This window comes from Thamnophis elegans, chromosome 3, assembly GCF_009769535.1.
Source record: "Thamnophis elegans isolate rThaEle1 chromosome 3, rThaEle1.pri, whole genome shotgun sequence".
Lineage (NCBI taxonomy): Eukaryota > Metazoa > Chordata > Lepidosauria > Squamata > Colubridae > Thamnophis > Thamnophis elegans.
The window spans coordinates 139,360,802-139,384,092 of NC_045543.1; the positions used below are offsets into that span (position 1 = coordinate 139,360,802).

The 23,291-nt window shown below is 43.1% G+C and overlaps 1 protein-coding gene across 2 annotated transcripts in view; it reads left to right on the plus strand.

The window, feature by feature from the left end:
- Positions 1-2,414: 2,414 nt before the first annotated feature.
- DYM (dymeclin) overlaps positions 2,415-23,291 on the plus strand; it is a 266,534-nt gene continuing 245,657 nt past the window's right edge. The window contains exons 1-2 of one of the 2 annotated variants that reach the window (XM_032213699.1): positions 2,415-2,674; positions 22,478-22,524. The gene's annotated coding sequence lies outside the window, so the exon portion shown is untranslated. The remainder of the gene's footprint in view (positions 2,675-22,477; positions 22,525-23,291) is intronic. The other variant, XM_032213700.1, reaches the window with a different exon arrangement.

Consider the following 23,291-nt stretch of genomic DNA (forward strand, 5'->3'; position numbering starts at 1 on the left):
CGTAGGTGGTTCCTATTTTTCTACTTACATTTTTACATGCTTTTGAACTGCTAGGTTGGCAGAAGTTGGGACAAATAACGGGAGCTCACCCAGTTATGCAAGGCTAGGGTTTCAAACTGCCAAACTGCCAACCTTTCTTGATTGACAAGCTCATTGTCTTAGCCACTGAGCCACCATGTCCCTTTAACATACAGGTAGTCCTCAGCTTTTACAACATTACAACTTTAATGACCATTCAAAAATATAAGTCACTGGGGAAAAAAGTCCTTGCACTTACAATTGTCACTGCATCCCCAGTCACATGATCAACATTTTGGCACATGGCAACCGGTATACATTTATGACATTTGACCCTGGGAGGGCAATTTTAGTCTAGGCTGTCTATGGAGCTTCTCAATCACTCAGATCATGATTGTCCCAAGGCAACTGGACTTTGTTTTTTCCCCTTTTGAAGGCATTTCACTTCTCATCCAAGAAGCTCCTTCTGCTCTGACAGTATAGTGGGGAATGGAAGGATTTATATTCCTTGCAGACAGCTGGTCATTTGCATCCTTTTAAGAGGTCCATGAAGCACTTAGAGGTTAGTCTGTGTCTTCAGGGTCACCTGAGCAGTGCTCTTGATTCCTGTAGTTTGCATTTTTTCAAAGAAACCCATTCCTGCTCCCACACCATTCCAAGGGTGTCCATCCCAAATTGTATAGCCAAAAATCTGTAGAGATTCTCTGTCATCCAGGTCATGGTTGTCCCAAAAGTGCTTTTTCAGGAGGCAACTGGACTTCCTTGGTTTTTTTCCCCCTTTTCCTTCAATGACCCTCTAAACTTTAGAGCAGTGGTAGTTAACCTGGTCCCTACCGCCCACTTGTAGGTGTTCCAGTTTTCATGGTGGGTGGTAGGGGCTTTGTCTAATACTGAAGCCCTTTCCTTTTTTAAATTTAATTGACTTCCCTACTTTATAAATCACCATTACTGTGGAACCGGTGGGCGGTTAGAAAATTTTACTACTAACAGAGATACAAAAGTGGGCGGTAGGTATAAAAAGGTTGACTACCCCTGCTTTAGTGCCTAAAGGATGCAAATGACCAGCTGTCTGCGAGGAGTATAAATCCTTCCATTCCCCACTATCCTGTGTCAGTGCTGAAGCAGCTTCTTGGATGAGAAACGAAACATCTTCAAAAGGGGAAAAAAACAAGAAAGTCCAGTAGCCTCCTGAAAAAGCACTTTTGGGACAACCCTGACCTGGATGACGAAGAATCTCTACAGACTTTTATCTATACAATTTGGGATGAACACCCTTTGAATGGTGTGGGAGCAGGAATGGATTTCCAGAGGGGAAAAAATTTGCAGACTACAGGAAGCAGGAGCACCACTCAAGTTACCCTGAGGACACAGATATAAACCTCCCAAGTGGCCTCAATGACTCTCTAAAAGGATGCAAAATGACCAGCTGTCTGCAAGGAGTATAAATCCTTCCATTCCTCACCATCCAGTCAGAGCTGAAGAAGCTTCTTGGATGAGAAGCGAAACATCTTCAAAAGGAAAAAAAAAAACAACCCAAAGTCCAGTTGCCTTCTGAAAAGGCACTTTTGGAACAACCCTGACCTGGATGACGAAGAATCCCTAGTCCCAAATATTTGTCTTTTGAAAAGACAACTGGACTTTCTTGGGAGTTCCCCTCCCCCCTTGAAAACATTTTGCTTCTGGTCTAAGAAGCTTCTTGGATGAGAAGCAAAACATTTTAAAGTCTCACTGTCCCCATTTATTGGTACCCATTTCCTGTGTTTTTATTCACGTTTATTCTTATTCCTGGTTATCTTGTACATGAGTGACAAATCAACCAACCAACCAACTAAACCTAAGAAAGTCCCATTGTCTTTTGAAACACCTTTGGGGATCCCACAAGGCTGTTTTGCTGTCTGTTGTGTGTTCATTTGCAGGGAAATGGACTTGTCTTTTAGTTACATCAACTTGCCCCTCTGTGAAATGGGCTTCACCTGGGACATTAGACGGTATGTCTCAAAACGTTGAGTTTGCATTTGCAAAACCAGGCCACTCCTAGTCCCACTAGGGCAAACCCACTAGAGCAGTGTTTCTCAACCTTGGCAACTTGAAGATGTCCGGACTTCAACTCCCAGAATTCCCCAGCCAGCGAATGCTGGCTGGGGAATTCTGGGAGTTGAAGTCCGGACATCTTCAAGTTGCCAAGGTTGAGAAACACTGCACTAGAGGCGTCGAAGTGTTTAAACAAGCAGCTCTTAACGCTGCAGGTCGCCTAGGAAACAACGCGGCTTCTGCGTAGGCTGGAGAACGTGAAATCACTCCAACTGCGAGCTCAGGAGGACTTCATTTCCCGGCATGCAGTTCCAGTTCCACGTGATCGACCGGAGCCCTCCGGGTACGTGACCTCCGCGAAGTCGCCCCCTCCCCCGCCCTCGAAGAAGGGACAAGTGGTGACGACGTGAAAAGATGGAGATCGCCGGCGGAGGGCGTGGCTAGAAAACGGCCGCGCGCAGGGGGTGGGTGGGAAATCCGGGCGTCGGGAGCGCGCACAGTGGCAACTCGGCGGGGGAGACGCGCGACAGGTCCCAGAAGAGATCCGGGTGGGGGGCCGCGCGTGGAGAGAGAGAGGGGGTGACAGGGTGCACCGCTTTTTTCTTCCCCCAGGAAACCGGAGCCGGTGAGTCGGTACCGCCGGAAGGGGTTGTTAACGGGGCCGGGTGTCCTCTTTTTTGCCCCGCTAGCCTTGGAAAGATGGGGCCGGGGGGGGACATGGACCATTGGGGAAGGCAGCGGGTCGGGGAGAGCGGGGCTAGCAAATGGTTGCTGCAGGGGAAGAAGAAATCCCGGTGACCCCGGAATATCCCCCCCTCCCTTCCCCCCTCCCCCAGCGGAGGTCCTACATCTCCAAAAGTGCTAAGCGAGCTATTTGGGTCCAGACATTGCTTGACCAACACGGGTTTTAGTGCTTCGTGTGCTATGTGAGCTTAAACCCCGGTGTATTTAGCACGTGTGGACGCATTCCCTGTTTAACCCAGCAGCCCTTTAAGAGACCTAGGCAGACACCCCTCCAGTGGAGGGCAGCCTGGGATGGGGGTGGGGGGGTTGTTGTCACATCTTCCACGATTCAGTGTGCGTTTCCCTTGGGGTGTTGTGTCAAGCCAGGCAACACTTTATTGTAAAAGCCTGAGCCCCGTTTTTTGGTTGTATTGATATTTATGGTCTTAATTTTTCTTGCCCTCTTGAGAGGTAGATAAAATATGAATTAATTTGGCTGTATGTATATGCAAGGGATGCAGTGGCTCAGTGGCTAAGATGCTGAGGTTGTCAGAAAAGTTGGCAGTTCGAATCCCTAGTGCCTCGTAATGGAACGAGCTCCCGTTACTTGTCCCAGTTTCTGCCAACCCTAGCAGTTCGAAAGCAAGTAAAAATGCAAGTAGAAAAAAATAGGAACCACCTTTGGCCCATTCCGTGCACATTCGGCATTTAGTCATGCCGGCCACATGACCACAGAGACGTCTTCGGACAGCGCTGGCTCTTCGGCTTTGAAACGGAGATAAGACCGCCCCCTAAAGTCGGGAACGACTAGCACATATATGCAAGGGGAACCTTTACCTTTATTTATATAGGTATGGTGCCTGTACTGGTTCTAACTGTTTTTATATGTATATAGGTTCACTGCTCTGAATCACTTGTCTGAGATGGGTGGTTGTAGAAGTTGAATAAGCAAACCGTGTTGAAACCACTTAACTGGGTTTATTGATGGGATCAGTATTTCAGATAGTGAGAGCTTGAGTTAATCTGGAGTAAAATGGCATAAAATCCAACTGTAAATCATAGGGATGCTAAGATGGTCTTAAGTGTGAAAAATGGTCATAACCTTTTTAGTTGTAACTTTGAACAATCACTACATGAACTGTTGTAAATCAAGGATTATTCGTACTTATTGTGGATTCTGGGTTCTCCTTGAGCTCTGTTCAAAGCAGTAAATATGTTGCTGGTCACTGACCCAATGGTACTGTTCCAAAAGGCAACTGGACTTTTCTTGTTTTTTTTCCCTTTAAAAACGTTTTCGCTTCGTATCCAAGACGCTTCTTCAGTTCTGAGAAACAAAACATTTTCAAAGGAAAAAACCCCAAGAAAAGTCCAATTGTCTTTGGGAAAAGTCCCATTGGGACAGCCATGACTTGATTGAGAATCTCCATAGACCTAGTTATCACTGCTATAATCAGTTCTGTTGGGATTTGATCTGAGCTGGAGAGCTCAGGGCTGTCCTGCCTCTGAAAGGTTAAAGGTCACATGAATATAAACATAATCATCAATCCCAGAATGATGGTCTTTGGGGAGGGCCACAGCATCCATATCAAGGAAAGCTAAATTGCAAATTGAATTTGGAATCAGAAAACACAACAGAGGCAAACCTGACTGGTTGTGGCCTCCTTTGCATAACATGCTAAAACATATCGGTAATTGGTTTGAAGTTAATCTACTATATGGATAATGTGATTTGTAAATTGTTTAATTTAAATTTTCAAACCTGGCCACTAGCTTTGTGGACCCAGTCAATGCCAAATGTGAATTCAAATGCTACCCTGTTTCCCTGAAAATAAAATCTCCCTGGATAATAAGCCCAATCGGGCTTTTGAGCGCATGCGCTAAAATAACCCCTACCCGAAAATATTGCAACACAGCAGCAGCCATGAGGTGACCACGCTCACCGCCTCCTGCACCTCAAAAATAATAAGACCTCCCCGAAAATAAAGCCAAGTGCTTATCTCGGGGGGCAAAAGAAAATAAGACCCTGTCTTATTTTTGGGGAAACACAGTAGTTCTTTTCTCCAAGCTCCGTCCACTTGGAGCTGGGAAGTCATATATCAACGCTAAGAAAAGAATAACTGGTGTGGAACTGTGGCCTCGTTTTTATGGTTTTCCTTTGAGTGTTCTGTGTGTAAATAAAACTCCAGAAAAAAGAAATTTTCATGGCAATTAGGTTCATGCACCTCCAAAGTCTAGATAAGATATGTAGAGATAATCCATAACTAGGGTCATGTAGGGTAAAATGTTATTAAGTTCAGTGAATCAAAAAAAATAACCAGACCATTGAACTAATTCTGGAAACTTGAATTAGTTTGTGATATGAACACAATTGTTTTATTGAGTCATTGAGGCTGTGGGAGATTTGAAAACCTATTCTGGTGTGCACATCAAGCCCAAGTTAATGTGAAGGCAATGTGTAGCCATGATTAAGCAGAGAAATCACCCTTTTGCTTCCTTCTGAAATGTCTTTGAGAAAAGATCCCTTATATCACAATCCAGTCTTTCCTACCATAAACTAATTTTGGGGAACCTATACGTGGCCTTGTATTTCTAAGAGTTTGTTGCGTAAAATAGGTACATGTGCCTTAAACCTCTGGTTGGCTTATGCTTATCGTCCTGGTAATTTATTTTTATTTTTTGTGTATTTATTTTTTATATATCCTGGTTTTATTTTATAAATAACTCATGGTGGCAAACATATCCAACACACCTCCTTCCTCCTTCCCTTTTCCCTCACATAGCAACCCTGTGAGGTGGGCTGAGAAAGAGAGACTGGCCCCAAATCATCCAGCTGGCTTTCATGGTTAAGGCAAGATTTGAACTTACCATCTCCCCCTTTCTAGTATGATGCCTTAACCATTAGACCAAACTGGTTATTCTCCCTTGGGCCATGAGTTTGACACTCCTGTCCTAAGCCATTTCAATATTATTATTATTTTAATTTAAAAAAGGCTCCTGGTTACCTAAAAGTTGCATGCTCTGTGTTCAATCATTTTCTGCCATGCAGGTTTCTTGATTTATTTATTGTATGGCATATCATACATGGACTAGCAATATACATATATGATGATTTCACCTAAATTAGTAACACAATAAAATATAAATGTTAAAAAGATCTGTGTTCAATTATCAATGTCTAGGCCTGTGATGGCGAATCTATGGCACACATGTCCAAAGTAGGACATAGAGCCATGTTGCCTGGCGTGTGCGGCGTCGCCCGTTCCTCTTTTGGGTTTCTGGCACGCATGAACGCTTGACAATCAGGTGGCCTTTGTCCGTGCGGCATGCCAGAAACTGGAAGAGCTGGCCTTCTGTTTTCTAGCGTTAACATGTGTGCCGGCCAGCTGATCGGCACACGTGTTAGGAATATAATCTAACGGTTGGGTTGCCAATATATAAATCACGTAACAATGTTGTACCTGTTTCTTTAAAGCATACTGTAAAATGTGATTGGTTGCTGTTTTCCTCAATCGGCCATAAGAGGGAGCCAGAATGACTGTTAGCTCTCTGTTTGTTAGATGCTGGGCTGATCTGATCTGAGTGCCGTGAGCTGATTATATGATACTGGACTATGTTATTTGGATTATCCCTTAACTGAAAGACATTGATGACTGACTGTCTTATCCGTGTATGACTTGGACTGTTTGATGGACTCTGATACCTCTATTTCCACGAAAGTAAAAGCCCATTTAAACTGCAGTGTCTCTGTATGCTGGTTTGTATGTTCTCCAACACAACTCTCACTACGCTTCGCTGAACGTACTCGCTCTCCCAACGGGGAGCTTACCTAACAACACGCGCATATGTGCCAGTAACTGGAAGACTAGCTGGCAGGTGTGCATGAGCCGAGGTGGCGCAGTGGTTAAATGCAGCACTGCAGGCTACTTCAGCTGACTGCACTTCTGCAGTTCGGCTGTTCAAATCTCACCGGCTCAGGGTTGACTCAGCCTTCCATCCTTCCGAGGTGGGTAAAATGAGGACCCAGATTGTTGGGGGCAATATGCTGACTCTCTGTAAACCGCTTAGAGAGGCCTGAAAGGCCTATGAAGCGGTATATAAGTCTACTGCTATTGCTATATAAGTCTAAGTGCTATTGCTATTGCTATACGTGTGCTGGAAACTGGAAGTTCATTTTCCTGCAGGTGCATGCCATCTGGACAGCTCCTCTTCCAGGTTGTGGCCCCGATAAGTGCACACAAGCACTCCCTTTTCGGCACTTGGTGCCGAAAAGGTTCACCATCACTGTTCTAGGCCACTAACCACTGAAGCACAGCATCATTTATATATATATAAAAGAATCAGATATTGGACCAGTATACAGCTGGGTCAAGATTTGTTCTACAGTTTGATGTGGGACCCTGCAGTCACAGCGAGGGGAGGATGCTATACCTTCTTTATACAGGTGCGAATCCTATTCAGGGTTGTCCGTTGCTGATGTAATTTAAAGTTTGGCATCTTTTTTGTGGGGTCATTTATATGTCTTCCTATGTTCCATATTCCTATGGAGTTCTACAAATTATATGCCAACTCATGTAGGTAACATTTTCTGTTCTGTAGAATTTCTTCTGTTTATCTTAATAGTGGGAAAAAGCAAGAATTATGCTGCTTAGTTTTTTAAATCCTCCTTGATCACCCAATGCTTTTTTCTGGATGGTTAGTGAACTATTCCTAATATAGTCTTGAAAATATGAAACAGTCTTCATAGTCTCATAATCTACAAGGTTACTTTAACAAACATTTTCAATTTTATGTACATTTCTTTCTCTGCTACTTGCTATGTTTCTGTTGCTGCCAATTCCTTCTTTCAGAATCTTTCTAAAAATATGTACGGTATTTAAAAATTTAAACGTGAGGTTTAATATGAATATGTCTCCACTTAGGAGAAGGGGTGACATCTGTGCTCTTACATTCTTCTATCATCTGTTCCAAAGAGAGATTATGCAAGGAAAGAATTAGTTTAGTCACTTGACAATTAGTTTAAACAGAACAGGTATCTGATTTTACATGGTTACTTTGCATGTGACGTCTGTGAGACTAGAATTTGCAATTATGGTTGTGAATTGTCTATAAAAATAACACTGCATCTTAGAAGATTAATGATTTTATCATTTACATAGAATCCTGATATGCAGGATTATGTATAATGAAATGCCTTACAATCTTGTATTATATCATTAACTTTATTAGATTGATTAAACAAAACAATTTGCAGCTATTTTCACCATGACCTGTAAGACCTCTTTTTCAGCTACGCTACCATAGTGCTACAGCTACTCTTCAAATTACAACCTGTTGTTTAGTGATTGTTCAATGTTACAGCAGCACTGAAAAAGTGACTGATGACCGTTTTTCGCACTTTGTCTGTTGCGGCATCCCCATAATCATGTGATCAAAATTGGGGCACTTGTAACTGGCGTGTATTCATGAGAGTTGCAGTGTCCCGGGTTCAGTGATCCCCATGTGTTATCTTCTCAGCCGATTTCTAACAAGCAAAAATCAATGACAGAAACCAGATTTGCTTAACGGCTGCACGATCCATTTAGCAACTGCAGTGATTTGCTTAACTGGCATAAAGATAATAAAATTGTGCATCACTCAGTTAGCAACTGTTTTGTTTAGGATTCTGGGCTCCATTGTGGTCATAAGTCAAGGACTACCAGAACTTTCACGATGGCTGAAAATGAATTGATTCAATCAGTGTAGAATTAATTTCTACTGTACAAATATGTATAAGTCGCTGGGTACCCGTACTTCGTGACAAAACTCTGTGATCGGGCAATGCAGGAGAAGTCCGGTTCAATCCGTTGCCTCAGTGGTGGTCGGTGATTGAAACACATAAGGGAATATCGCTCTCTCGGTCTTAAGTCCGGAAACAGTTCCATGGGTGGAAGGCGTAGACATTTTGGTGAGGTACCGACATTTAGTACTATAAGGAGCCTCAGACTGCTCCTGAGTGAAGGAGTGAAGCATCTGCCAGTTTGAACAGAGGTAACGGAATGTTTGGCAACTGGCAGTTGGAACAGAGTTCTTTTTAAGGGGGGAGGGGGGGTAGAACTCCTTAGCATCAAAGCGTGTTAATTACTGCATAAGAAAAACTAATAATCTGATGGTCATTTCGAAAAATCCTTTCTTAGCAAGTACCTAGAAGCCAAGAGGAACATATGTGCCAAATTTCAAGTTTGTAGGCTTTATGGTTCTGGAGATTTCGTGATGAGTGGGTGGTATTTGGCTTTTATATACTGTATTTTTCAGAGTACAAGACGCATCTTTTTTCCTCAGAAAAGAGGCTGAAAATCTGGGTGCATCTTATACACTGAATACAGCAACTTACCTACTCTCTCTCTCCCTACCTATCTACTGTATTTCTCTATCTATCTCTTTCTCTCTCTATCCCTCTACCTACCTACCTACCTACCTACCTACACACACACTCTCTCTCTCCCTATCTACTGTATTTCTATCCCTTTATCTACCTACCTAACTACGCTCTCTCTCTTCCTACCTATCTACTGTATTTCTCTCTCTATCTCTTTCTCTCTCTATCCCTCTACCTCCTACCTACACACACTCTCTCTCTCTCCCTCTCTCTCTATTTCTCTCTCTCTCTCTCTCTATCCCTTTCTCTACCTACCTACCTAACTACTCTCCCTACCTACCTACTGTATTTCTCTCTCTTTCTCTCCTTGTCTATCCTCTATCTACCTACCTACTTTTTTAAAAAAAAATTGCCTCTTCAAAACCTTGGTGCGTTTTATACTCCGATGCGTCTTATACTCTGAAAAATATGGTATATAGATAATAGCAGTCTCCAATCTTCCCAGCTTGGCAGACCAACAGAGGAAGCAGCAGCGGGCTGATGGGGGAGAGGGGATGGTTTCACGTGTGCCGCCCTCGCCTTCACAAATGCAGTGTTGCACGTCGCTTCTGTGGCCCATTTCTGAATGAGCCGCGGCCTGGCACTGAGTCATGAACTGGGGGTTGGGGATCCCTGATATAGAACATACCTTCTTAGTACATTAAGGTACAGTTGCAACAGTTTATTTAGTGATCGTTCAAAGTTACAACAGCACTGAAAAAAGTGATTTATGACCATTTTTCACACTTATGACTGTTGGAGTATCCCCCATGATCACATGATCAAAATTCAGATGCTTGGCAACTGGTTCATACTTATGACTGTTGCAGTGTCTCAGGGTCACGTGATCACTTCTTGTGACCTTTTGACAAGTGAAGTCAATGGGGAAGACAGATTTGCTTAACAACCAGGTTAGTAACTCATCAACTGCAGTGATTCACTTAACAACTGTGGCAGGATATGTCGTTAAACAGGGCAAAACTCAAATTCTCACAAGAGCATAAATTTTGGGCTCAATTGCGGTCATAAGTCAAAGGACTAATCCCTTCTATCTCACAAACAAAATTGTGGAGATACCAGGATATCTATGGAAATTCTCAGTCATTGAGGTCATAGTTGTCTGTGAAAATGTTTCGCTTCTCATCCATGAAGCTTCTTCAGTTCTTCTGAATTTGGAGGAGGAGCGAAATGTTTTCAAGGGGAAAAACCCAAGAAAGCTTAGCTGCCTTTTGAAAAAGCACCTTTGGGAGGTATGTCAGGATGCTTTCTATACATTACTCTTTAAACAGCATTGTCCTTAAACAGCATTTCTTCGAGGGATATTGTGAGGATCATATTCCTACACTGGGAGTTTCCAATTGTATAGGACACAATAGGATAACTGGAAGAAATCTGCAGGTGAAACTCGAAAAATTAGAATATCGTGCAAAAGTTCATTTATTTCAGTAATGCAACTTAAAAGGTGAAACTAATATATGAGATAGACTCATTACATGCAAAGCAAGATAGTTCAAGCTGTGATTTGTCATAATTGTGATGATTAGGATTAGGGTTACCATCTCAGAAAATTAGAATATTGCATGCAATCAATAAAACAAGTATTGTACATAGAACAATATCGGACCTCTGAAAAGTATAAGCATGCATATGTACTCAGTACTTGGTTTGGGCCCCTTTTGCAGCAATTACTGCCTCAATGCGGCGAGGCATGGAAGCTATCAGCCTGTGGCACTGCTGAGGTGTTATGGAAGACCAGGATGCTTCAATAGCGGCCTTCAGTTCTTCTGCATTGTTCAGTCTCATGTCTCTCATCTTTCTCTTGGCAATGCCCCATAGATTCTGTATGGGGTTCAGGTCAGGCGAGTTTGCTGGCCAATCAAGCACAGTAATCCCACGGTCATTGAACCAGGTTTTGGTGCTTTTGGCAGTGTGGACAGGTACCAAGTCCTGCTGGAAAATGAAGTCAGCATCCCCATAAAGCTTGTCTGCGGAAGGAAGCATGAAGTGATCCAAAATCTCCTGGTAGACAACTGCATTGACCCTGGTCTTAATGAAGCACAGTGGACCATCACCAGCAGATGACATGGCTCCCCAAATCAACATAGACTGTGGAAACTTCACACTGGACTTCAAGCATCTTGCAGTGTGGGCCTCTCTATTCTTCCTCCATACTCTGGGTCCTTGGTTTTCAAATGAGATGCAAAAGTTGCTCTCATCGGAAAAGAGGACTTTGGACCACTGAGCAACTTCAGCTTGTCCAGAATGCAGCCACGCGAGCGATCGTGGGTGCACCTCGGTTCACCCACGTAACACCTATCCTCCGCGAGCTGCACTGGCTGCCTATTGGTCTCCGGATACGCTTCAAGGCGCTAGTCGTCACTTATAAAGCCCTTCATGGTATTGGACCTGGGTACTTGAGAGACTGCCTGCTGCCAATTACCTCCACTAGACCGATCAGATCCCACAGATTAGGCCTCCTCCGAATTCCATCCGCCGGCCAGTGTCGACTGGCGACTACCCGGAGGAGAGCCTTCTCTGTGGCTGCTCCGACCCTCTGGAACGAACTCCCCGTGGAGTTTCGAACCCTCACCACCCTCCAGGCCTTCCGCAAAGCCCTTAAAACGTGGCTGTTCCGACAGGCCTGGGGCTAAAGAACTGTTGCCCCCGTCTCGAATTGGTATGACTGTTGTGTGTTTTTAATTATGCATTGTTTTGTGTTGTTTTAATTTTCTGTTTGTATCCCCCTTCCCTGGTTGAGTTGTGAGCCGCCCTGAGTCCCCTTCGGGGGAAAAGGGCAGCATATAAATAAAATCAACAACAACAACAACAACAACAGACCAGGTCTGTTTTTCTTTAGCCCAGGTAAGACGCTTCTGACGTTGTTTGTTGTTCAGGAGTGGTTTGACAAGAGCAATATGACATTTGAAGCCCATGTCCAGGATCTGCTTGTGTGTGGTGGCTCTTGATGCACTGACTTCAGCCTCAGTCCACTCCTTGTGAAAGTCCCCGACACTTTTGAATGGCCTTTTCCTGACAATCCTCTCCAGGCTGCCGTCATCCCTGCTGCTTGTGTACCTTTTTCTTCCACACTTTTCCCTTCCACATAACTTTCTATTAATCTGCTTTGATACAGCACTTTGGGAACATCCAACTTCTTTTGCAATTACCTTTTGAGGCTTTCCCTCCTTATGGAGGGTGTCAATGATGGTTTTCTGCACAACTGTCAGGTCAGCAGTCTTTCCCATGATTGTGATTCCTACTGAACCAGACTGAGAAACCATTTAAAGGCCCAGGAACCCTTTGCAGGTGTTATGGCTTAATTAGCTGATTAGAGTGGGATACTTTGAGCCTAGAATATTGCACCTTTTCACAATATTCTAATTTTCTGAGATTGTGGATTTGGGGTTTTCATGAGCTGTAAACCATAATCATACTTCACCTTTTAAGTTGCATTACTGAAATAAATGAACTTTTGCATGATATTCTAATTTTTCGAGTTTCATCTGTAGTGCAGTATGTTCTGACCTAGGCTTCCTTAAAAAGCATGAAGCAAAGTCCGGGTCCCAGCAAAACCTCTTTTATTTGCACGGCTGTGAATTCCTTTCATTCACAGTCAGCAAGGCTTGGCAAACAGTCTTTCAGAGGAATATTTATGAACAAGAACCTTATCTTGCTTGGCAAGCTGCCAGATAACTAGTTTCCAAATGCAGGGCAAAGCAACACTTGGTACTGAGTCTCTTAGAGTCACAAACAGACTTTCCACTTTCGAAACGACTGAAGGAACGAATTGTTTCCTGCAAAAGGCCACTCCCCATTCACTCCTTTTTTGTTTCCTATGGGAGGGGCCAATCACCTCCAAGGTGTGGCTTTACTCCTAAGTCGACCCTGCTTTCTTAGTTGTTCGTGTCTGCTGGCAGCTTTGCGCCGTGGCACGACAAAACTGCGCTCGACTAAAGCGCGCCCGATTAAACCGCGTCGCTGACGTCATCAACAGGGCGACAACAGCGAGCGTGGAGAAATAAGGGCGCTTTAAATAGCGCTTTGAAAGCAAGCCGATTCAAGTTAAGGTAAGGGTTAGGTTTAGGGTTAGGTTTAGGGTTAGGGTTAGCTTAAGGGTTAGGTTAAGGGTTAGGATTAGGTTTAGCGTTAGGTTAAGGGTTAGGTTTAGGGTTAGGTTAAGGGTTAGGTTTAGGGTTAGGTTTAGGGTTAGGTTTCAGATTAGGTTTAGGGAGGTTAGGTTTAGGTTTAGGGGTTAATTTTAGGTTTAGCGTTTACAGCGTGCTTTTTTCTCTGCGCTGTTGTCGCGCTGTGATGACGTCAGCTACGCGGTTTCGTCGAGCGCCCTTTAGTCGAACGTGGTTTTGTGGTGGAGCTGCTCTGCGCATGCGCACACTGGGAACAGGCTCCAGTTGTTCTTCTGCCTCACTGCCAAGGTGGCGCAGTGGTTAAATGCAGCACTGCAGGCTACTGCTAGATCAGCAGGTCAGCGGTTCAAATCTCACCGGCTCAGGGTTGACTCAGCCTTCCATCCTTCCGAGGTGGGTAAAATGAGGACCCAGATTGTTGGGGGCAATATGCTGACTCTCTGTAAACCGCTTAGAGAGGCCTGAAAGGCCTATGAAGCAGTATATAAGTCTACTGCTATTGCTTGTCTAGCTCCCTCTCTGCCTCCGACGCAGAGCCCTCATCTTAGCTTCCCTCAGCCCCCCAGGACTGGCCCATGTTCCTCCCTAACCTCTTCACTCTCCGATTCTGCTGCCAGCTCCGCAGGCTGCTGGCGGGGCACAACACAGTAGCTGAAATCTAAGAATGACGAAGCCAGTGGCAAAATTGGGGCACATTGATAAGGGTAGTGCATACAAGCTTTGCATTATATAATGTTGTTTACAGTTTATAAACATTTGTCAGTTCATTATTAGAAAGAATGCCTGTTGCATAATGTGATAATCTGCTCGCTGTGTTGATTAGTTCTCTTCTGCTGGATCCTTGATGCAAGACGTTACACATTACCTTTGAGCCATGAGAATTGGCTTAATGTCGTTTTTTGTTCCCCTATATCTTTTGAATAAGATATTTACGAAGTACGTGCAGTTTGAGACTGCTTTTCAATGTTTCCTTTAATAGCAATTAAAGGAGGCTTATATATGCAGTGGTAAAACATCTATCTTTTTTTTTAGCATAGCAGAGTCTGGACCAAGAAATAGAAGCGTTCTCATTTCTAATGCTTCTCTTATTACCAAGTCAGTGCATAGTATACATTTATTGTAGGGAAAGGAAACTATTTACCCTATTTTTCAGAGTATAAGTCACACCTTTCCTCCTCCTAAAAGAGCGTGGAAATATTGGTGCATTTTATACACCGAATGCAGCTATTTTTGGCCTCCTGGAGCCCCACCCCCACATCCCATTTTGGCAAAAAAACGGAGGCGTTTTTGCCTTCCCCCACCCTCCAGAAGCACTTTGCAGGCTTCAGCAGGGCTGGGGGAAGGCAAAAATGCCCCCATTTTTGTAGAAAATGGACTGTTTTCCACAAAAAGTCTGAAGCCTGCAGAACAGTAGTTCTCAACCTTCCTAATGCCATGACCCTTTAATACAGTTCCTCATATTGTGGTGGTCTCCAACCATAGAATTTTTGTTGCTACTCTATAACTGTAATTTTGCTACTGTTATGAATCATAATGTAAATATCTGATATGCAGGATGTATTTTTATTGTTATAAATTGAACATAATTAAAGCATAGTGATTAATCACAAAAACAATATGTAATTATATATTGTGAAATATTTCTTAATATATCTATATATTAAGAGAATATATATTTTTCTTTCTCTTTCTGTCTCTCTGTCTCTGTCTGTCTGTCTGTCTGTGTGGCTTTGTCTCCCCCCTCCCCCTCTGTATCTCTCTGTCTGTCTCCTCCCTCTCCCATCTCTATCACTCTGTGTGTTTGTCTGTCTGTCTCTCACTCTCTCTGTGTCTCTGTCTGTCTGTGTGTCTCTCTGTCTCTCCCCTCCCTCCCCCATCTCTGTCACTCTGTGTGTGTGTGTGTGTGTGCCTGTCTGTCCCTCTCATGCACATAGACACACATACTGTGGTCACCTTTAATCCCAAGTTAAAAGTACCTGGCAGCAGCATTTTTCCCTGGGGGAAAGTCTCTGAGGTTGTAATTTACCGGGTGTGCGCACACCACGCACCTATGTTTTCACCAACGTGGAGCCACGGTGAGGCTCTGCACAGCTGGTGATGACTCCGGAGCCTATCCAGGAAGACAAGGAACACGAGGGGGACCCCTCCCCCCACGTATGGGCTCTGGACCCCACACATCTTTCACAGCTGTTTCATTTCCGATTGGGGGGATCCATGCAAAGGATTTCTCCCCCCCAATTGGAAACGAAGCTGTGCCCTCCCCCTGCCCAGCCTGCCCGATGAAGCGGCGGGGGCAGCGCGTTGCTGGGTGATGGGAAGGGTGAAGGAGGGTGTGGTGCTGCCGCCCTTGCCTTTGGGGCTCTTCTTGCGGGACATGCTGCCTGGCGCTGCTTCAGGGCGCCCCGGCCGCCAGCTCCTCTACACGCAGCCCGGCTCCTAGCACCGCCGGCATCCCATCCGGTGCCCGTCCTTGGCAGCACGGATGGGTTCCGGACCCCACACATCTTTCACAGCTGCCTCATTTCCAATTGGGGGGATTCATGCAGAGGATTTCTTCCCCCCCCCCAATTGGAAATGAGGTGGCTGTGAAAGACAAGGCAGCACTTTGTCAGAGTGAGAACACTTTCCCGCCATTACAAAGTCTCCGAGGCTGTAACTGTACGGGTTGTGCGCGTGCACCTATGTTTTCTATGGCGTGGAGCCGTGGCGACGCTCTGCGTGGCTGGCGATGACTTCGGAGCCCATCCGTGGAGGGTTTTGAGGAACGTGAGGTATAGTTTAAAGTTTAGAGTTCCGATGGTCTTAGTGACCCCTGTGAAAAGGTTGTTCGATCCCCAAAGGGGTTGCGACCCACAAGTTGAGAACTGCTGCTCTAGAGGCTGGGGAGGAGAAAAACCTCTTTTTCTTACTTACCTCTTCGAAATCTTGGTGCATCTTATACACTGGTGCGTCTTATAGTCCGAACAATAGGGTAATTCAGTTTAAAACATATCTTCTTGTTACGCAATCTTTTCTCTACCCTTCAATTCCATTTAAGGTGAAGCCTTAAATATATAATAATTTAATTATACGCCAATAACTTACACATACAAATGTGTATTTTCAAATTATTAAAGCAGCCATGTCTTTCTTTCATGGCTGTTTTAAGACATCTCTTTTTCACTGTCTTCACATGTAAAAGTATTTCACTCTGTATGTATCAGATCATCTCTTTCCATTTAGTTCAATGCCCATAGTATTTTAGCTAAAGAGGAAGTTAATGATGAAAAAGATACCTAGGTAAAGAATAAATTCCAGGAGCAGTATATGCTGGTAAAGCCATATCCCAAAAGGGGATGGATGTTTTCTTTCTTTCTTTCTTTCTTTCTTTCTTTCTTTCTTTCTTTCTTTCTTTCTTTCTTTCTTTCTTTCTTTCTTTCTTTCTTTCCTTCCTTCCTTCCTTCCTTCCTTCCTTCCTTCCTTCCCTCCCTCCCTCCCTCCCTCCCTCCCTCTCTCTCTCTCTCTCTCTCTCTCTTTGTTGTGACATTGACACAAAATTAGGCTGCTTGTTGCCAAGCTTTTCCTAATAACTTAAAACTTTTCATTTGTTCAAGCACACTCTTCCTTGGAACGAATTCTACGGTAGATACTACTTGAAGGTGTGTGAACTTCACATCCCTGGGGGATTCTGGGAGTTGAAGTCCACACATCTTCAAGTTGCCAAGGTTGTGAAACTCTGCACCTTGACAAACTATGGCTTCTGCTTCAGTTCACAACATAAACCCCGTTATAGTTTAACCCACAGTATGTGTACATAGCATATTACTTTCCTTGCTGCCCTAAAAGTTGCCAACGAAACCATGGAAATCACGTAAGAATACACACACACACACACACGGAGTCCTTGTTCCCTCAAGTGATTGAAACATGGTGATCTACAGGCCTAAATTCCCCATTTGCTGCACATAAATGTTTAGAGACTAAAAATTGGATAAATTCTCCCACCCCTCTATTCATTCTGGCAGAAATGACAGCCACAGACACTGCAGCTGGTTGCCAAGGATACCCCACTTGCATTTCTGTGGCTTCCCAGCCAAAATATGCCAGTTGACATCTTGTTGTTGAAACAACATGTTTTCTATTCTGAATTTTTTAAAAAAGAAAACATTCCAAAGGAAGAAAATTGAATCACGACAGGAAGTGTATGATTGATTCAGGCTGGCATTTTTTATTTAAGGATACATTAGCTTGTTCAGAAGAGCCGGGGTGGCGCAGTGGTTAGAGAGCTGTACTGCAGGCCACTTCAGCTGACTGTGATCTGCAGTTCGGCTGTTCTAATCTCACCGGCTCAGGGTTGACTCAGCCTTCCATCCTTCCGAGGTGGGTAAAATGAGGACCCGGATTGTTGTTGGGGGCGATATGCTGACTCTGTAAACCACTTAGAGAGGGCTGAAAGCCCTATGAAGCAGTATATAAGTCTAACTGCTATTGCTATTGCTATTCAGGAATACAATTCTATAACTCTCAGTTATGGAATCAATATAATATATATAATTATATAGAGTCAATATATCTAAGAAGTTATATAAAGGTTCAAGTACGGATTAGGCGAAACTTGGCTCAAAAACTCACTGTGGGAGAGATAGAATAGAATAACAGAGTTGGAAGGGACCTTGGAGGTCTTCTAGTCCAACCCCCTGCCTAGACAGGAAAGCCTAAACCACTTCAGACAAATGGCTATCCAACATCTTCTTAAAGACTTCCAGTGTTGGAGCATTCACAACTTCTGGAGGCAAGTTGTTCCACTGATTCTGTCAGGAAATTTCTCCTCAGTTCTAAGTTGCTTCTCTCCTTGATTAATTTCCATCCATTGCTGGGGAGGATCTTGGAGTCCTAGTTGATGATCACTTAAATATCAGCCAGCAGTGTGCGGCAACAGTCAATAAAGCTAGTACAATCCTTTGTTGTGTGACAGAGACAGAATTAAGAGCACATGAATTATTAGTACCATTTTATCAAGCCTTAGTGAGGCCACACATGGAATACTGCATCCAGTTTTGGCCGCCACATTACGAAAAAGATGTTGAGACTTTGGAAGAAGTGTAAAAAAAAGCAACTAAGATGATCAAAGGCATGGAGACTGAAACATGCGGGTTTGGCTAATTAGAAAAAAGAAGGACTAGGGATGGCATAATAGCAGGATTCTAGTATTTGAGAGGTTGCCACAAAGAAGAGGGGGGGTCATCTTGTTTACCAAAGCACCTGTAGGCAGGACAAGAAACAATGGGTGAAAACTCATCAAGGAGGGAAGCAACCTGGAATTAAGGAGAAATTTCCTGACAGTGAGGACAATTAACCAGTGGAACAGAAGTTGCCTTCAGAAGTTGTAGATGCTTCATGACTGGAAGTTTTTAAGAAGAAACTGGACAGAATACCTGTCCGAAATGGTATATCGCAAGGGTGTCAAACTCGCGGCCTGCTGGCCAGATGCGTCCCATGCTGGCTCCGCCTCCACCCAGTTTAGCGAAGGGAAAACGTCCTGATACGTCACGTGTTAGGTGCTGCTTCATTTAATAATCAGGAAAGAAACCACTCAACTCCATTTGTTGAAATTAAGTGTACTTTTACTAATTACAAACGAATAGTAGCGAAGCAAAGCTGAGTCTGGTTAATTGGGCGCAAAAGCAAAGAATATCATGTATAGGTCAATCCCTTCCCCTTGGCACCCCAGTCCATAGTCCAATTATAATTCACCCAACTGTCAGGTGGGAGATATCTTCAAAAAACATCATCAGGGTGGAATGCTGGACAGTTAACCTTGGCGGGAAACTCCTTTCCTCCACATGCGCAATGAGATGGTCAGGACAGTTTCTAGAATATTCCTCCAGCACACAATGATTCCCCTCCCAAATACCATGCCCCCTCTCCCTGTTTCAATGGCAGCCGAAGCAGCAGCAAGGCAGAGACTGACATCACGTGACGATGCCGAGACGACGCGAGTTTGACACCCTTGGTATAAGGTTTCCTGCTTGAGCAGGAGATTGCACTAGAAGACCTCCAAGATCCCTTCCAGCTCTATTCTGATTGCTAAGTATAGCAAAGTGACTATAGGTAGTCACTTAACAACCTTGTTACTAACTAATAATTGCAGTGATCCATTTAACTGTGGCAAGAAAGGTCATAAATGGGCAGAACACACTTAACAAATGCCTTGCATAACAATAGAAATTTTGGGCTCAATTGAGGTTGTAAATTGAAGACTACCAGTACTTAGCTCTTTAACTCAGCCATAATCCAGTGTTAAATTATCTGTAAAAATAATATTTGCAGAACTGAAAGATGGTATTCAAGATATTTAAATATGTTGATCGTGTGGCCGATATAATTTATCTAAGAGGCAGCAGAACTTCCTACATCTGTGTGATATTGCAATAATCACATATAACATTAAGCTGCTGCTGCTGCTGATAAACCTTGGCCTCTTAAAACATTTTATTAAAAAAAGAGAAAAAATGTCTAGATCACTAATATACATCCCTTACATAGTTATAGTTACATCATATATATATAGGGTCTTTTCCCATGTAAGATTGAGATTGTCTTGGCAACGTTTCGGCGAGGTCTCATATAATATTTGTGTGTGTGTATCGAGAGAGAAAGAGAGAGTTATACCTATGAACATTTTGCTTTATCTTACAATAAGAATTAATGGGAACTTGTATCCAAAATAGTATATGACAGTATTTCTCAACCTTGGGCACTTGAGATATGGACTTCAACTCCCAGAATTTTCCAGCCAGCAAGGGAGTTGAACTCCACACCTCTTCAAGTGGTCAAGAAATACTGGTATATGGCATCTAGAACACTAAATGCATAAAACTCCTAGAAAACAGGTTTTAGATGCAGTGCTCTTTGTAAATTTAGCCTCCAATTCTTGGCATGTAATTTGGATTCACTTTGTAATGTATATTAAACTTACAGTTCTTGCTATACATTTTAAACTACTGTAAACTCTTTGAAGCTTTTTCCCCCCCCTGAAGTTGTATTTCTTGGTATCATGAAGCAAAGAGGAGACTTAAAAGATGCTGGGTGTCAATAATTAACACATTTCAATCACAAAACCTTTTTTTTTTTAGAAACATAGAATCACTTTATTGTAAAAAAAAATCACACTGCATTCCAGAGATTGGCAGCTTATTGCTCACAAACCAATTTTGCAAAGTGGCTTAGCAAAGAAGATTGAGGCTGTAAAATTCAGATTTGAGGGTTGAATTCTAAAACCAGTGTTTCTTAATCTTGGCTCCTTTAAGGTGTGTGAACTTCAACTCCCAGAATTTCCCCCGGAAGTGTGAAAAATAGTTATGTCACTTTTTTTCAGCCTAACTTTGAACCGTCACTAAGCAAATGGTTGTAAATCAAGGACTACCTGTATGCTGATTTCATTTGTAGCTCTCCTGTGAATATATCCAAGCTTTGGAAATACTACTTGTAGCACTGCAGCCTCAGCTGATACAACTTCCTTGTGCAAAAGAGAGACGTGGTAGATATGTTATTTAAATTAGCTTCTAGAATTCTTTGATATATCATGACAAAAGGTCGCTGACACTTTCATAACAGTGCCTGATGGTAATGTTTGCATTAGCATTATTTGCGACAGGATGCATTAGAGCAGTGTTTCTCAACCTTGGCAACTTGAAGATGTCCGGACTTCAACTCCCAGAATTCCCCAGCCAGCGAATGCTGGCTGGGGAATTCTGGGAGTTGAAGTCCGGACATCTTCAAGTTGCCAAGGTTGAGAAACACTGCATTAGAGTGTCAAAGAAAAGTTACCGTATTTTTCGGAGTATAAGACGCACCTTTTTCCCCCTAAAAGAGGGTGAAAATTTGGGTGCATCTTATACACTGAATGTAGCCACACCCACACACCGGCTCCCAACTCTTGGCCTCTGCCTCCCAGCAATTTACCTCTTTACAGCAAAGGAGGGCTTGCAGAGGCTTCAATAAGCTATGGCAATCCCTGCAACCTGTAACAGCTGATGATTGGGAGAAATCGAAATCGAAACTAGCTCTTTGCTCCACACAGCAAATTGCTGGGTGGCAGATATTTTTTTCTTGTGCTAATCAGGCTGTTTGCTGCAAGGAGGTAAGTCAGCAACTCCAAATGCCTATAGAATGTTCAAATTATTAGACTTATTTTTAAAGACTTCTTTATTATTATTTTAGACAACTTAACAAAATGAAGAAGCTTTTTAAAATAAACGCTTGATCTGAAGAGGCCCCGTGCTATTGTTTTAAAAAGTGCTGTTCTTTTAAATAGCAGAGAATAACTATACTTCCAGGAAGCACATCACTTTTAACAGCATCTGTACAAGTATAGCCTGAAATATAACACTACTGTGTATATTGTCTGTGCTGTTTGTTGCAAGGGGGCAAATTGCTGAGAGGCAGAGGCAGAGGCAGATATTATTCCCTTGTTTTCCTCCCCAAAATCTAGGTGTGTATTATCCTTCGGAGCGTCTTATACACCGAACAATGCAGTACCCATTAACCAGTGGTGGGTTTCAAAAATTGTTTGAACCTACTCTGTGGGTGTGGCCTCCTTTGTGGGAGTGGCTTGCCGCCCATGTGACCGGATATGAAGATGCCGACGACACTTGTCAGAACCACCTTAAATGACCTCACACACAGCACTGGCATGCATAAGAATAGGATGTAAACTTGTTTTTTAAAAGGCATCTTTGGTTTGCGTTAAAACAACTTCAACACACGCAATGTTCTGATTGCACCACAAACGCAGTAGTCATCCTTACCTTTCACAGAGGCACTGAGTTTTATAAATATGAGCATGATAGTGTAGAATAATCTTATCCAAGGACCAGTGGTGGGTTTCAAAAATGTTGGAACCTCTTCTGTAGGTGTGGCCTGCTTTCCGGGTCCACTGGTGGAACCTTTTCTAACTGGTTCGGTAGATTTGACGAACCGGTTCTACCGAATAGGTGCAAACTGGTAGGAACCCACCTCTGCCATTAACCATCTAGCAATTCTGGATGGGTTGTGAGGATGACTTTCTTTACAATGCATTACAATGAGGACATCCATATGTTGACTGACATAATTAACAATAAAAGCTTGATCTTTGTGCTTGATTCACTTCATAATATAGTTGTTGTCGGTTTCTCTTCTACAGGAAGGCTGAAATTCACCAAGCAAGACAATCAATCTGAAATTCAGAAGGTAAGAAGGATTTGTGCTTGTGTGTGTGTGCGTGGGGGGGTGTTATATAAAAAGTTTTACAATCTTCAAATAGGATGTTTGTATAAGAAACATCTGTACATTGAGGCACAGCAATAAAATAACGTATTGGAGGTGACTGCTGAAATGAAACATTTGCCTTCCGGCTTTTTGTGGGCTTCCCAACTTTATTGTTGATTTTGTATAGCCAGGTCACGTTTTTAGCCATATCATACTTTACAGGAAGCAAATAAGTGAATTTCTCATTCGTATTCTCCCAAACAATTCTGTTAATTTAATCTGCAGGAATAGTATTAGTTTTAACATTATGCTTCAAGAGATGTACCAGAGTGTCACTGTTTGCAAGGTTTTTGAACAGCCTTATGATTCATTTGGGTTTAAATTTCTCCCTCATTATTCCAGATACGATCTTTTCGAACTTCAAATATTTGCTTCCTTTGTACCTCATCCAAAACATGATGAGAAAAACACAGCAATTCTTGCTTACCTCTGTGCCCCCTTTAAAAGAAGAAGCAAAGCTTTAATCTCTCAGCTTTATTACTACTGTACAGAAGGTTCTTTGCTTTCCTTTAGATGGAAAATAATTGGAGGATTACATAGATGGACTATAACTGTGTGGCGTAAAGTGTAAGGGTAAAAGTTACCCCTATCCAGTCCAGAGGTGGTATTCAGCAGGTTCTGACCAGTTTTGGAGAACCAGTAGTGGACATTATGAGTAGTTTGGAGAACCGGTAAATACAAGCTCTGGC